Raw genomic sequence first — 15,798 nt, forward strand, 5'->3', positions numbered from 1 at the left:
AAAACATAGCATATGTTATTAGCTATCAATGTTCAAACTTATTGCAATGTTTATACTTTTCATATTTTGACTTTCTCTGAAAGGGAAATGTTCTCTTTTCTTGCTGGCCTTGTAACAAGTACATGTTGTCAACAATCTTCTAGCTTAAAAGTTAAAATAATCTTCTAAGCTTCACAGCCTGCAATATGCTTAGATATCTCAGAGAAATATATTAAAGAAGTACCCCAACTTTACAGTTTACAATTAAATTTTGCATATAACCTTAAAACTTAAAACATACACATATGACAGCTTTTCCTGCATAAATAAAATCGCTAGAATTATGACAAGTAGATCCCCCTTATGCAGAAATTACAGCCTCTAAATGCATTCTGTAAGTTACAATAAGAGTCTGGATTCTGGTTGAAGGTATTGTGGACCATTCCTCTTTACAAAACATCTCTGGTCATTTAGGTTTGCTGGCTTCCGAGCATGGACAGCTCCCTTTAACTCACACTACAGATATTCAGGTCTGAGGACTGAGATGGCCATTCCAGAAAGTTGTACTTGTTCCTCTGCATGAATGCCTTAGTGGATTTTGAGCAGTGTTTAGGGTTGTTGTCTTGTTGAAGGATCCAGCCCAGGCACAGCTTCAGCTTTGTCACTGATTCCTGGACATTGGTTACCAGAATCTACTGATACTGAGTGGAATCCATGCGTCCCTCAACTTTAACAAGATTGCCAGTCCCTGCACTGGCCACACAGCCCCACAGCATAATGGAACCACCACCATATTTTACTGTAGGTAGCGGGAGTTCTTGTAATGCTGTGTTGTTTTTTCCTCCATGCATAACACCCAAATTACTCCATTTTAGTTTCATCAGTCCACAGCACCTTATTCCAAAATGAAGCTGGCTTGTCCAAATGTGCTTTAGCAGCTGTTTGTGTTGTGGGCGGAGAAAAGGCTTCCTCTGCTTCACTCTCACATACAGCATCTCCTTGTGTAAACTGCGCCAAATGGTTGAACGATGCACAGTGACTCCATCTGCAGCAAGATGATGTTGTAGGTCTTTGGTGCTGGTCTGTAGGATTACTCTGACTGTTCTCACCATTCATTGCTTCTGTTTATCCGAGATTTTTCTTGGTCTGCCACTTCAAGCCTTGACTTGAACTGAGCCCGTGGTCTTCCATTTCCTCCAGGTCATTTTAGAGTGGTTTTGAGACCCCCACGTTGCTACTCTTCAGAGAAAATTAAAAGAGGAGGGAAACTTACAATTCACCCCCTTTATACAGGAAAATCATGATGATTAACAAGGTTGCCCAAACTTTTGCATCCCACTGTATACTGGGGACAACTATACACCTGACTACATATACTGAGGACACCTATAGACCTGGCTACCTATACTGGGGAAACCTGTACACCTGGCTACATATACTGGGGACAGCTATACACCTGGCTACATATACTGGGGACACCTATACACCTGACTACATATACTGAGGACAGATATACTGGGGACAGCTATACGCCTGGCTACATATACTGGGGACACATATACACCTGGCTACATATACTGGGGACACCTATACGCATGGCTACATATACTGGGGACAGCTATACGCCTGGCTACATATACTGGGGACAGCTATACGCCTGGCTACATATACTGGGGACAGCTATACGCCTGGCTACATATACTGGGGACACTGGCTGTCTGTCATTATGTGCATTTACTGGTGAAAGGCTTTGTCATTACGTGCATTAACTGGTGAAATGCTGTTTCTCATTACATGCATTTACTGGTGAAAGGCTGTCTGTCATTATGTGCATTTACTGGTGAAAGGCTGTCTCTTATGTGCATTTACTGGTGAAACGCTGTCTCTCATTACGTGCATTTACTTGTGAAAGGCTGTCTCCCCCAGTAAATGCATGTAATTAGAGACAGCGTTTCACCAGTAAATGCACGTAATAAGAGACAGCGTTTCCCCCAGTAAATGCATGTAATGAGAAACAATGTCTCATTACATGCATTTACTGGTGAAAGGCTGTCTATCATCACGTGCATTTACTGGTGAAACACTGTCTCTTATTACGTGCATTTACTGGTGAAACGCCGTCTCTCATTACGTGCATTTACTGGTGAAACGCCGTCTCTCATTATGTGCATTTACTGTGGAAACGCTGTCTCTCATTACGTCCATTTACTGGGGAAATGTTGTCTCTCATTACATGCATTTTCTGGGGAAACGCTGTCTCTCATTACGTGCATTTACTGGGGAAATGTTGTCTCTCATTACATGCATTTTCTGGGGAAACGCTGTCTCTAATTACGTGCATTTACTGGTGAAACGCTGTCTCTCATTACATGAGAGGCTGTCTGTCATTACATGCATTTACTGGTGAAACGCTGTCTCTTATGTGCATTTAGTGGTGAAACGCTGTCTCTCATTACGTGTATTTACTGGTGAAACGCTGTCTCTCATTACGTGCATTTACTGGGGAAATGCTGTCTATCATTATGTGCATTTACTTCATATTTTTTTATGTAACTACATTAGCTGGTATAATTACATTTCAGTTAGCCCCGCCCACATGACATTATGACCACGCCGCAAATTTCCTCGTACATTATAACCCCTACCCATTTTTGGCTGCCCTCTCCTATGTGCCCCCCTCCCCCCCCGTGAACCCCACCTGCCAGCCATTGTGCCCCTTTTAAGCCCCCCAAAAAATCTAAAGCTGGAGGCGCTGCTGGTAGTGATGTGGAGGAGCAAGGGAAAGTTGTGTTGCCAAGGTATGTGTCCCCCTCCCTAATGGAACATGTGCAAGGAGAAGTTGATGGTGACGTAAGCGTTCTCCGCCCACAAGCGAAGGGGCATTCATGGTGTTAGGGGTAGTGGGTGGATTGGCGTGGGTAGCCAAGGGGATGCCTTAGTAGCAGGGACACCATGCTAGGCAAATGCCCAGTGTGCAGACAGAAGGAACAATATGCTGCCCATATCATGTACCCAGTGGTTCACTCACCCTCCTGCCAGTAGTGTAAGAGCCATTCGGAGGCCCTGCGGCCATTCAGGAGGGGGGTGCTGTCAATCATGGCTGCGGATCTGCTCCCTGACTGGAACCGATAGTCTCGAGGGTAGGACCAGGTTGCTGTCACTCTGGCAAATCACTGCACTTGCTGAGACTCACCGAGTGCAATGATTGGCCAGAATGACGGAGCCCTTGTCCCACCCACAAAGGATGGCAGAACTAACATAACAATATTATATACATTGGACAAAGTTACACAAGGCAAACAGGGTACAAGATACAAGATCATGGGATTTGGGGCTGGTTAGGTAGGACACGAAAGAGGTAGGGGTGGTCAGAAATGCCTATTTCTGATTTGCAGAAAATTGGTTTTTTGCCATTGCGGATTACCGCTTTTTGCTACCGTTTTCCGCAATCCGATGCGGATTTTGGCAGAAATTTCCGACAATTTTAAAATGTTTTTTTTTTTTTATTAAAAACTACAAGGTCATTTTGAAAAAATGTATTCCTCTTGTTCCCACTCTTCTTCTTAAAGTGAATGGGAATCGTTTTTGGTTTTTTTCTTTAATGAATAACCATTTACCTTTTAAGGGACCTATGTTGATGTGTCCCCATGCCGTTCCTCTAGCAGCAACATTGTACCCGAAATCGCCATTATAAGAACTTGACCATTTCGGTCGAATAAGTAACGATGAGAGGAGGAGGCAGAGCTTATTTCCCTTGATTTGCCTCTCCTCCGTCATTCATGGCTACCTCCTCCTCTTTCTCCGCCCCTTTGAGCCACGATGATGCGTGGCTCCCTGTAGCATATAAATAGATTATATGCGTAGCCGGCTGTGCTTTTTGCTGTGCACAAGCTGGCTCTGTGTCAGTGTGTGCTCTTCTGTAAGCGCCGGCCAGCATGACTTTTCGAGCGCTTAGGAGACCATATGCAGGAAGACGCTGGTGACCCAGGAAATAATCTAAAGGTTGGCAGCCATCTTGGATGTCAGGCACCGATCTTCGGGGAAAAAATAAAAGATACCAGAGGGGGAGAGCAGCGAAAATGTTTCCTTGCACAAGTAGGTGACATGATAAACACATCCATGTGTTGTTGTTTTTTTGAAAAGGTGATTCCCATTGGCTTTAACATACCCTGCAACTTTGGTGTTTCTAGCACCTATGGGGGCTTACTATTAACCGTTTAAGTTCATTGACTGTAATGTAAAATGCGGAAAATCTGCATTACCGATATGCAGTAATTTTATGACAATCAGAAGACTCAGAATGTATAAGCCAATCAGAGAATGGGGATTTAGGCTGAATTTTTTCAAAAAAGACCTTGTAGTTTTTGACAAAATCGATGTTAAAGTTGGCGGAAATTTTCACAGAAATGTCTGCATTTTCTGCAAAAATCCACTTACCGCACTTGTATTACTGATTCCCGCACTCCAAATCCGATTGGAAATCCAAATGGGCATCCCTAGGAAGAGGCGTCCGCGGTCATAGGAAAGGAGAAAAACAGGGCAGTTTCTACTCTAAATTGCACCCAGGACGAGGGTGTAAAAATCCCCCCCCCACCACCATGGACCCAGGTATAGGTGCCTGCAGTATAGGTTGGCCACCAGGTATAGGTGCCCACAGTATCAGTTAGCCAGGTATAGGTCCCCCAGTATAGGTATCTAGGCATAGGTGCACCCAGTATAGCCAGGCATGGGTGCTCGTAGTATAGCCAGGCATAGGTTCTCCCAGTAAAGCCAAGCATAGAGGCTCCCTGTATAGCCAGGCATGGGTGCTCCCAGTATAGCCAGGCATGTGTGCTCCCAGTATAGCCAGGCATGGGTTCTCCCAGTATAGCCAGGCATGGGTTCTCCCAGTATAGCCAGGCATAGGTGCTCCCAGTATAGCCAGGCATAGGTGCTCCCAGTATAGCCAGGCATGTGCTCCCAGTATAGCCAAGCGTTGGTGCTCCCAGTATAGCCAGGCATTGGTACTCCCAGTATAGCCAGGCATGTGCTCCCAGTATAGCCAGGCATGTGCTCCCAGTTTAGCCAGGCATATGTACTCCCAGTATAGCCAGGCATAGGTGCTCCCAGTATAGCCAGGCATAGGTGCTCCCAGTATAGCCAGGCATAGGTGCTCCCAGTATAGCCAGGCATAGGTGCTCACTGTATAGCCAGGCGTAGGTGCTCCCAGTATAGCCAGGCATAGGTGCTGCCAGTATAGCCAGGTGTAGGTGATCCCAGTATAGCCAGGCATAGGTGCTGCCAGTATAGCCAGGCATAGGTGCTCCCAGTATAGCCAGGCGTAGGTGCTCCCAGTATAGCCAGGCGTAGGTGCTCCCAGGATAGCGAGGCATAGGTGCTGCCAGTATAGCCAGGCATAGGTGCCCCCAGTATAGCCAGGCATAGGTGCTCCCAGTATAGGCAGGCATATGAGCTCCCACTATAGCCAGGAATTGGTTCTCCGAGTATAGCCAGGCATGTGCTCCCAGTATAGCCAGGCGTAGGTGCTCCCAGTATAGCCAGGCGTAGGTGCTCCCAGTATAGCCAGGCATAGGTGCTGCCAGTATAGCCAGGCATAGGTGCCCCCAGTATAGCCAGGCATAGGTGCTCCCAGTATAGCCAGGCATATGAGCTCCCACTATAGCCAGGAATTGGTTCTCCGAGTATAGCCAGGCATGTGCTCCCAGTATAGCCAGGCATAGGAGCTACCAGTATAGCCAGGCATTGGTGCTCCCAGTATAGCCAGGCAGAGGTGCCCCCACTATAGCAAAACTGGAGCCATAAACTGGTCCATGGCTTTGTACATATTCCCCGGGCATAGAACAGTAAGGGCCCTTACACACAAAATGGGTCACGTTACAGCAGCGGTAAAAAAAAGTCACACAACAAAGTCCCAAAAAGTCGAATGCGACAATGCACAGCTGATCAATTTCGGATGGCAACTTTCACTCTATATAAACTCATGTGCCCCTCAAAAGGCGCAAGCTTCACAAACGGCGCATGCGTGCCACGATTAAAAAGTCATATCTTTTGGCTAACTTGTCATCAAGGAAGAGAAAGAAGCTGGACTCCGGTCACCTTCCATCCTATTTATTGAATGGAAATTGCATGGGACAAAATGACAGACATCATACCAAAAGTGCATCCATCTAGTGGTCTGAGCGGTGACGGTGTGATGGAGGTGGAGGTGCCGGGCACCGAATGGGGCTTGCGCAAGCATGTCTGTCATTTTGTCCCGTGCAATTTCCATTCAATAAACAAGATGGAAGGTGCCCGGAGTCCAGCTTCTTTCTCTTCCTTGATGACAACTGTACTATTTCTTTCTTCAAACAATTGATCCGACGTGCACATGTCCAAAAGGAGGACAGCAACAGACGGCGGTTGGCTGGTGAGACTTTTTTTTGCCTTACTTCACTCACAAGCAGGCTCACCCACTTAGGGAGTGCCACTCATTGACTTTTTCTTACTGCGCATCTTTTGGCAAACTTGCCATTTATCATCAGAGCGCCATGATGTACGGTGACGCATAACGCAGCTGTGTGTTGGGTCGCAACGTACCGCTTTGTCGCAAGGCAGTAGATGTGGGCTGCAAACAAAGAAAAAGTCACATCGCTATGGCAAAAAAAGTCGCTGTGCATCAGTTTCAATGCAGCTTAACCTCCTTGGCGTTATGATTATTTCCAGATTTAGGGACTAAAAGCCATGCAATTTTTCACAAGCTTTTAGACCCTAAAAACAAGAAAAGTAACATACCACAGAGAGGTCTGCAGCAGCTCCTGCATGTAACTCGCCCAGGCTCGGGATTACCGCTCTGAGCTGCAGATTTCCGTCCTGAGCCTGACTCTGGATTACCGCTAAGGAGGTTTTAATGCAACTCAACATATTGAGTGTGTAAGGGCCCTTACGTTCAATTAGCAGCTAAAAACTCTAAAGCCATTCACCCACTTTTGTGCTCCTTTCCTCCATATTTGTATAAATCCTCTTCACTGTGAAGTTTACAATGTTTGTTTATATATGATGGTAATAAGAAGAACGCCGGCACCATCCATTAATCTTCTGCTCTTTTATTGCATTTAGAATTCCAGCAGATAAAGCAACGTTTCGAGGCTGCCCACCTCTTTATCAAGCTTGCTGAAGATCAGATTCACACTAAATACATACAAACATCCTTATATACTGTGCATGGTTAACAACAGCCAATAAAATTCAAATCTATCTGCCCCAATGCTTTGGCGCCGCCCATTGCGTGTTTACATGCGGGGATCCTATCAGGCACGCCACAGGCGGGTGATGGGAGTCCCTGTGACGTCCGGCGGACCCAGGAGGGAGACATTGGCCTAACCAAGAGGTGCATCAGTGGTGGGTGGCTCCACAGCTCTGCAACCTATCATTACAGCCAGACAGTAGTTCCCCATCAGGTCCAGCAGGTAGGGACTCTCATGATTGGGGCAGATAGATTTGAATTTTATTGGCTGTTGTTAACCATGCACAGTATATAAGGATGTTTGTATGTATTTAGTGTGAATCTGATCTTCAGCAAGCTTGATAAAGAGGTGGGCAGCCTCGAAACGTTGCTTTATCTGCTGGAATTCTAAATGCAATAAAAGAGCAGAAGATTAATGGATGGTGCCGGCGTTCTTCTTATTATCTTGCTGATTTCTTCAGTGCGTTGCTGAATAATTGGCCTGGCACATTGATGGGATATCAGTCCTGAGTGTGCTGCTACATCACTATTCCACAAATTTATATATGATGGTGAAATGTGTGTTATTCATAGAGTTGTCGCGAACCTCCGATTTTGGTTTGCGAACCTCGAACACGTGAAAAAAGTTTGCGAACATGCAAACTTTTGGACTGCCATATACTTCAATGGGCAGGCAAACCTTCAAAATTACAAACATTAATTGTTAATTGTGATGGAAAAGATGTTTCAAGGGGTCTAACACCTGTAAGGGGGGGGGGGGGGGGGGGGGCATGGCGGAGTGGGATACACGCCAAAAGTCCCGGGGAAAAATCAAATTTGACGCACAGCAGGGTTTAAGGGCAGAAATCACATTGCGTTGCTAAATTGGAGGCCTAAAGTGCTTTAAAACATCTTGCATGTGTATACATCAATCAGGTAGTGTAATTAGTGTACTGGTTCACACTGACAGACTAAACTCACTGTGTAACGCACCGCAAACAGCTGTTTGTGAAGTGACGGCCGTGCTGGACTGGTGCGCACCATGGCAAGAGTGCAGGCGATGGCGGTTTTCAAGCCCATATGGTCGGGCTGAGGTAGCTGAATGACAGAACAACAGTGACTGAATGTCCAGCTGATCGAATTTGGGCTGTCCACAATGAAGCAACGACCTTATTATCTATCTTCTTGGGTTAGGTGTGCCCCCCAACCCCAACACACTAATTTAGCCGGTCATTGCTTCATTGTGATATGCAAGCCCCTTCACCGTGGCAAGGTAACGATCATGAAGGGGAACTGACACATGTACATGCCTTTTTTTTTTTTGTTGCAGCCACAGTGCAGCCAGAAAAATTAGGCAGGTATGTACACGCACCAGAAAAATTATAGTGGCCGCTGCTAGCCTTAAAAATTCAGGAATTCACCTGGAGTCCTGGACCCTGTTGATGGTGGCGGAGAAGGCAGTCACATGGCGTACAGGCCGAGATGCTGTATGCGGGGACTGACTTAGTCTTTGGGCAGGCAGTAGCCCTCCGGGATCCATGCCTCATTAATTTTGGCAAAGGTGAGGTACTGAACACTTTTGTGACTTAAGCGACTTCTCTTCTCACTGACTGCCTCCAGCTGCGCTGAAGGTCCTTTCTGACAGGACACTTGTGGCAGGGCAAGACAGAAGTTGGATGGCAAATTGTGACAGCTCTGGCCACAGGTCAAGCCTGCGCACCCAGTAGTCCATCGCTGCTCAGAGTGTCTACATCCACACTTAAGGCCAGGTAGTCGGCTACCTGCCGGTCGAGGCGTTGATGGAGGGTGGATCCGGAAGGGCTAAGGCGAGGCGTTGGACTAAAGTATTTCCGCATGTCCAACATCACCATGAGATCGCTAGAGCGTCCTGTCCTTGCCTGCGTGGACATGGGAGGAGGAGGAGGAGGAAGATTACAGGAAGTGGCACCTTTATTCCGTTGTGCTGTGACATCACCCTTAAACGCACTGTAAAGCATAGTTGCCAGCTTGTTCTGCAAGTGCTGCATCCTTTCTGCCTTCTGGTGATTTGGAAACATCTCTGCCACTTTGTGTTTATACCGAGGGTCTAGTAGCGTTGCCACCCAGTAATGGTCATTCCCCTTAAAAAAAAAAATCTACGGGGTCCCTCAACAGGCTGGACAGCATGAAAGATGCCATCTGCACAAATTCGGATGCCGCCGTACTAGCCATCTCGTCTTGCTCTTCCTCAGTGATGTCCTCCTCCCCCCCAAGCCACGCGCAATACCACGGGAAAGGTAAGCAGCACAAGCCCCCTGCGATGCCTGCTGCGATTGTTCTTCTGACTCCTCCTCAAAAAAATCACCTTCCTCATCTGACTCCTCTTCCCCAGACCACTCCTCCTCCCCCCTCCTCTGTGATGCCGCAGGTGTTGATGATGCCGCAGGTGATGTTTCCAAAAACTCTTCCTCCTCCTCCTGTTCCTGGTCACGCTCCTCTACAGCTTGATCCACCACTCTACGCACGGCATGCTCCAGGAAGAAAGCATATGGGATCAAGTCGCTGATGGCGCCCTCACTGCGACTCACCAGGTTTGTCACCTCCTCAAACGGACGCATGAGCCTGCAGGCATTACGCATGAGTGTTCAGTACTTCGGCCATAACATCCCCAACTCCCCAGAGCATGTCTTTTCACTGTAGTTGTACAGATACTCTTTGACGGCTTTCTCCTGTTGTAGCAGGAGGTCAAACATCAGGAGCGTTGAATTCCAGCGTGTCAGGCTGTCGCAAATCAGGCGCCTCACCGGCAAGTTGTTTCTCCGATGAATATCGGCCAAGCGCGCCATGGCCATGTAGGACCGCCTGAAATGCCCACACACCTTCCTGGACTGCTTCAGGAGCTCCTGTAAGCCTGGGTACTTGCACACGAATCTTTGTATTATGAGATTGAGCACATGTGCCATGCAGGGTACATGTGTCAGCTTTCCCAAACTCAACGCCGAAATGAGATTGCTGCTGTTGTCACACACCACATTGCCAATCTCCAGTTGGTGCGGGGTCAGCCAATGATCCACCTGTTTGTTCAGAGCAGCCAGGAGAGCTGCACCAGTGTGACTCTGGGCTTTGAGGCAAGACATGTCAAAGATGGCATGACACCGTCGTACTTGGCATGCAGCATAGGCCCTGGGGATCTGGAGGTGTGTAGTTGGAGAGGATTTAGCAGGAGGAAAAGGAGGAGAAGGAGAGGAGGTGGCAGCAGGCCTGCCTGCAAGCCGCAGAGGTGTCACAACTAGGTCTGCTACACAGCCACCTACTCCCTGCTTGCCAGCGGTCACCAGGTTGACTAAATGTGCCGTATGAGTAATGTACCTGCCCTGACCGTGCTTGGCAGACCAGGCATCCGTGGTCAGATGGATCCTTGACCCAATGCTGTGTGCCAGAGATGACACCACTAGCCTTTATACATTACGGTACAGTTTGGGTATCGCCTTTTGAGAAAAGTAATTGCGGCCTGGTATCTTCCACTGCGGTGTCCCAATCGCCACAAATTTTCGGAAGGCCTCAGAGTCCACCAGTCGGTATGATAACAGCTGGCGAGATAACAGTTCCGCCAAGTCAGCTGTCAGACGCCGGGTAAGGGGGTGACTGGCAGGCATTGGCTTCTTCCGCTAAAAGATTTCCTTCACGAACACCTGGCTGCTGCTGTGGGCAGAGGAGCAGGAAGTACTCAAGCTGAGAGGCGGAGTGGAGTAGGGTGGCTGTGAAGGTGCAAGCGATAAAGCGGCTGAAGAAGATGCTGCAACTGAAGGAGGAAAAGGAGGCAGAAGGTGGCTTTGCCTTTGTTTGCTGCTTTTCCTCAGGTGGTCTTCCCATTGCCATTTGTGCTTTTTCACCTTGTGCCTTCGTAAGTCAGTTGACTAATACAATTGACTTGACTAATACAATGTGCGGTTACACAGGTGCAGTGAAAAGGTGACTGCTGGTACAACAATGTGCGGTTACACAGGTGCAGTGAAAAGGTGACTGCTGGTACAACAATGGCCTCAATTCACTAAACTTATCTCCTGTCTTTAATAACGTTTCTATAGTTATCACCTTGGTGACGAGGCATGTAGTATTCAGGAAACATTTTACCTCAGGCAAACCTTAAGTTAACTCTTCTGTCTTTAAGTTAACTCTTCAATCCTTAAAATAACGCCAGAATTCTAAAGTTAAAGACAGGCTGTTAATTAACTGCGTGTGGAAATTACAGAGGAGGTAACTTAAGGAATGTAACAAAAGAACTCTCTCTTGTGTGGAGGTAAGTTTTTATCTCTTTCTCTATCTCCAGCATGATCTTAGTGAATTGTGGCCAATGTGTGGTTACACAGGTGCAGTGAAAAGGTTGCAGTGACTGCTGGTACAACAATGTGCGGTTACACAGGTGCAGTGAAAAGGTGACTGCTTGTACAACAATGTGTGGTTACATAGCTGCAGTGAAAAGGTTGCAGTGACTGCTGGTACAACAATGTGCAGTTACACAGGTGCAGTGAAAAGGTGACTGCTGGTACAACAATGTGTGGTTACACAGGTGCAGTGAAAAGGTTGCAGTGACTGCTGGAACAACAATGTGCGGTTACACAGGTGCAGTGAACAGGTTGCAGTGACTGCTGGTACAACAATGTGCGGTTACACAGGTGCAGTGAAAAGGTGACTGCTGGTACAACAATGTGTGGTTACATAGCTGCAGTGAAAAGGTTGCAGTGACTGCTGGTACAACAATGTGCGGTTACACAGGTGCAGTGAAAAGGTGACTGCTGGTACAACAATGTGCGGTTACACAGGTGCAGGTACAACAATGTGCGGTTACACAGGTGCAGTGAAAAGGTTGCAGTGACTGCTGGAACAACAATGTGCGGTTACACAGGTGCAGTGAAAAGGTGACTGCTGGTACAACAATGTGTGGTTACATAGCTGCAGTGAAAAGGTTGCAGTGACTGCTGGTACAACAATGTGCGGTTACACAGGTGCAGTGAAAAGGTGACTGCTGGTACAACAATGTGTGGTTACACAGGTGCAGTGAAAAGGTTGCAGTGACTGCTGGAACAACAATGTGTGGTTACACAGGTGCAGTGAACAGGTTGCAGTGACTGCTGGTAAAACAATGTGCAGTCACACAGGTGCAGTAAAAGGTATGCAGTGACTGTTGGTATATAATACAATGTGCGGTAAGTCACAGATGCAGTTACAGGTATGCACGGACTGGTATTACCCAATACAATGTGCAGCTGTCACACACACAGGTGCAGTGAACAGTTATGCAGTGATTGGTATTATATAACACTGTGTGCTGTCACGCACATGAACAGGTATGCACGGTCGGACTGGTATTATAAATGTGCTGCTGTTACACACAGGTGCAGTGAAAAGGTAGGCACTGAATGTGCTGGGCCTTGCACAGTACAGCAATTAGCAAGGGCCAGCTGCGACACACAGGGCTGTATAATGCAGTGTCAGAGACACACACACAAAAAAACTTCACAAGAACATTAGCTCTGAAAAAAGCTCTTTTTTGTGGTGCTTTTCAACAACAAATATCAGCTAGGAGCAAGCTACAAGAGCCTAACTAAGCTTTCCCTATGTCTACAGCAGGTTCCTCTCCCTTCTCTCACTACTGCAGCAACACGGAGTGAGATAATGGCCGACGCAGCTGCCTTATATAAGGGGAGGGGGCTCCAGGAGGGAGTGCAGCCTGATTGGCTGTCATGTGTCTGCTGACTGTGATGTAAAGGGTCAAAGTTTAGCCCAATGATGTAGTATAGCGGCGGGTCGAACTCGCCATAAAGTTTGCGTTTTTGCACGCAAACGCGAGCCACCGATGTTTGCACGAATAAGTTTGCGGGCGAACCGGTCGGGACAACTCTAGTTATTCTAAATAAATGCTATTTTCTCGCAACTGTTGGAAGTATCAACAGGATTATTACCTAAGCTGCAGTACAGTAAAACAACCACAAGATGTCACTGTGTGTAAAATGTGATGATCTGTATGGCATTGTTATTTCCTGTGTTCATTCTGTGATACTCTCTGGTCTGAGTAAGCTGCATTACCTAATGGTGGTGTATGTTATATCTCTGCATGTTTTTCTTCAGTAAAGAGTTTTAACTTGTTATACTGGGTCCTATCTGGGTGTACAGAACACTCTGTTCCATCAGTACCTGGGTGTGTAAATGATTATGATCTTTACTGTTTCTAAAACAGACTGACTCTTATGATCTTGTAATGTCAAGGTCAAAGTCTTACATAGTAAAAAGAAATAAATGAGTCAGAATTTCATCAGAGTTGAGTAATGAGGAACTGTAGTCAAAATAACAGCCTGAATAAAATTCCTTTTGTTTTACAATATCAATGTATAACTTATGAAGTCAGTGTTTGCACATTGTAAAAATCCAACCTCTTTCCTTCTGAAGTGTACCACAGGAGGCGACATCTTCAATACTTTTGCCAGCTAGGTTGTACTCATGTGTACCGCCTTTTGCCTACCTTTTTTTAGATATCCACATACATTTTGCACTCTATATAACGCCGGGAAACATACTCCTGAAGAAGTGAACTCTACTGTAAGGGCTGGAACCCACAAGAGCGTTTTTTTGAGCATTTTGGCAGCGCTGCGATACGCTAGCGTTTTGCCAAAACGCTCAGCTGATGTTAATGGATGGGGCAACTTCCACAGGAGCGTTTGCGTTTCCCAGAAACGCAAACGCAGGACCTGCAGCATTTTGGGAGCGTTAGCGCTTCAATGTAAAGTATTGAAACGCTAGCAGAAACGCTCAGCAAAACCTAAACTGAGCGGTTTTGCTAGCGTTTTGCGATTCAGCACAGTGTAACAAAATTAAAAATAATTCACAGGACCAATCAGGATAAAAACGCGAAACGCAAAACGCTACACAACCGCTGAGGAAAAAAATACACTGTTGCAAAACGCGACCGAAAACTCGCATGAATCCGCTTGCAAACCGCTCAGGCAAAACGCTGGCGGTTGGTTTTGCGTTTGCGGATTTCAGTGGGTTCCAGGCCTAATAACTGTTCACGAAACACTATGAGAATTGTTTAACTCGACTGAATTGCACTTTATGTGATACTAATCTGTCATATACGCAGTATATTTTTATATTTATGGCTTGATAGTGGCTTGATAGTGTAATGGTTAATGCTGGGAATACACGGGTCGATTTTGCCGCTCGATTATGCGGGTGATTTACTTATCTTCCATTCGTTTTTCTTATCTTTTCCCATTGTTCCCGATGCAAAATTGAGCACGCAATCGATCATCTAAATGGCTCAAAATCGAGTTGCGTATTCCCAGCATAAGGGCTCTGCCTCTGACCCTGGACACCTGGTTTCAAATTTCGGCTCTTCCTGTTCAGGTAGTCTACACCTCATCAGTAAGGGGACCGTGGGCAATACTCCCTAACACTACTACTGCCTATTGAACGTGCCCTAGTGGCTGCAGCTCTGGTGCTTTGAGTCCGCCAGGAGGAAAGCATGATATAAATGTGTTATTTGCCCTGACTTGTCTTCATAAAAAGTCACAAATTATATTTACTTATACTGTCATTTATCTATGTGGAACTATTAAAGGCTGTACATGCTAATGTCTGTTTTTGTATGAACACATTTTTAAACTGTCTAAGAAGTTTAGTTCATAAAATGTTTAACTTTTAATTTAGAATTTGGATGACTTGACTCACTATCTTAAACACACAGCTCCACTGCGCTCAATCATCCAAAGTTTCCACAAGGACCACGTTAATTCACCAATGAGTGCTGCTCCTATATTACTCTGGGATCGTAGTAAATTCACTGGCAAAAAAACAGAAAAAAGGAAAGAGAGGAGCGCTCTCTGTTGTATTAACTTTTTAATTTTGCTTCTTAGGCAAGGTGAAATAAAACTCACAATGTGCAAGATAAAACAAAGCTCATCACACTAGATAGTGTACATCATCGCGTCCTGTCGTTATATTTCACCGCTCAGATCGCCTCCACGCTGTGGCCAATAGTGTGGGAAATCCAGGGATTCAATAGCGCCGGCAGGATATGGATCACGGAACAGTCTCCTGTGCCTATTGCGTCATGACGCGTTTTAGCGTTCCACGCCTTCGTCAGATGACATTCGCCGCAGCTCACTCCCGGTCCCCGGCGATGATGTCAGGCCGACCTCCAGTAGTTCTGCACCTGCGCAGTCCGCTCCGGCCCACGCGCAGTACAGGTCCTTCTTCCAGCTCAAGCTCCCAGCATGTCCCTCGCCGCAGCTCTCCCCACAGCCGTTCGCCGCAGCTCGCTTCCAGTCCCCGGCGATGACGTCAGGCCAACCTCCAGTAGTTCTGCGCCTGCACAGTACGTTCCGGCCCACGCGCAGGCACAGTACAGGTCGGCCTGACGTCATCGCCGGGGACCGGGAGCGAGCTGCGACGAACGGCTGCGGGGAGAGCTGCGGCGAGGGACATGCTGGGAGCTTGGGGCTGGAGGAAGCCCCCGGTAAGTAGCACTTATTTTATTCATTTTCCCTGATGACTCCTTTAAGTCTATCTGGACGGATATATCCATCCAGATAGACTCTGCTGCCACTGCGCACGATCCAGACGCCTGCGGTTAGCCCCGA

This window comes from Hyperolius riggenbachi, chromosome 11 (assembly GCF_040937935.1).
Source record: "Hyperolius riggenbachi isolate aHypRig1 chromosome 11, aHypRig1.pri, whole genome shotgun sequence".
Lineage (NCBI taxonomy): Eukaryota > Metazoa > Chordata > Amphibia > Anura > Hyperoliidae > Hyperolius > Hyperolius riggenbachi.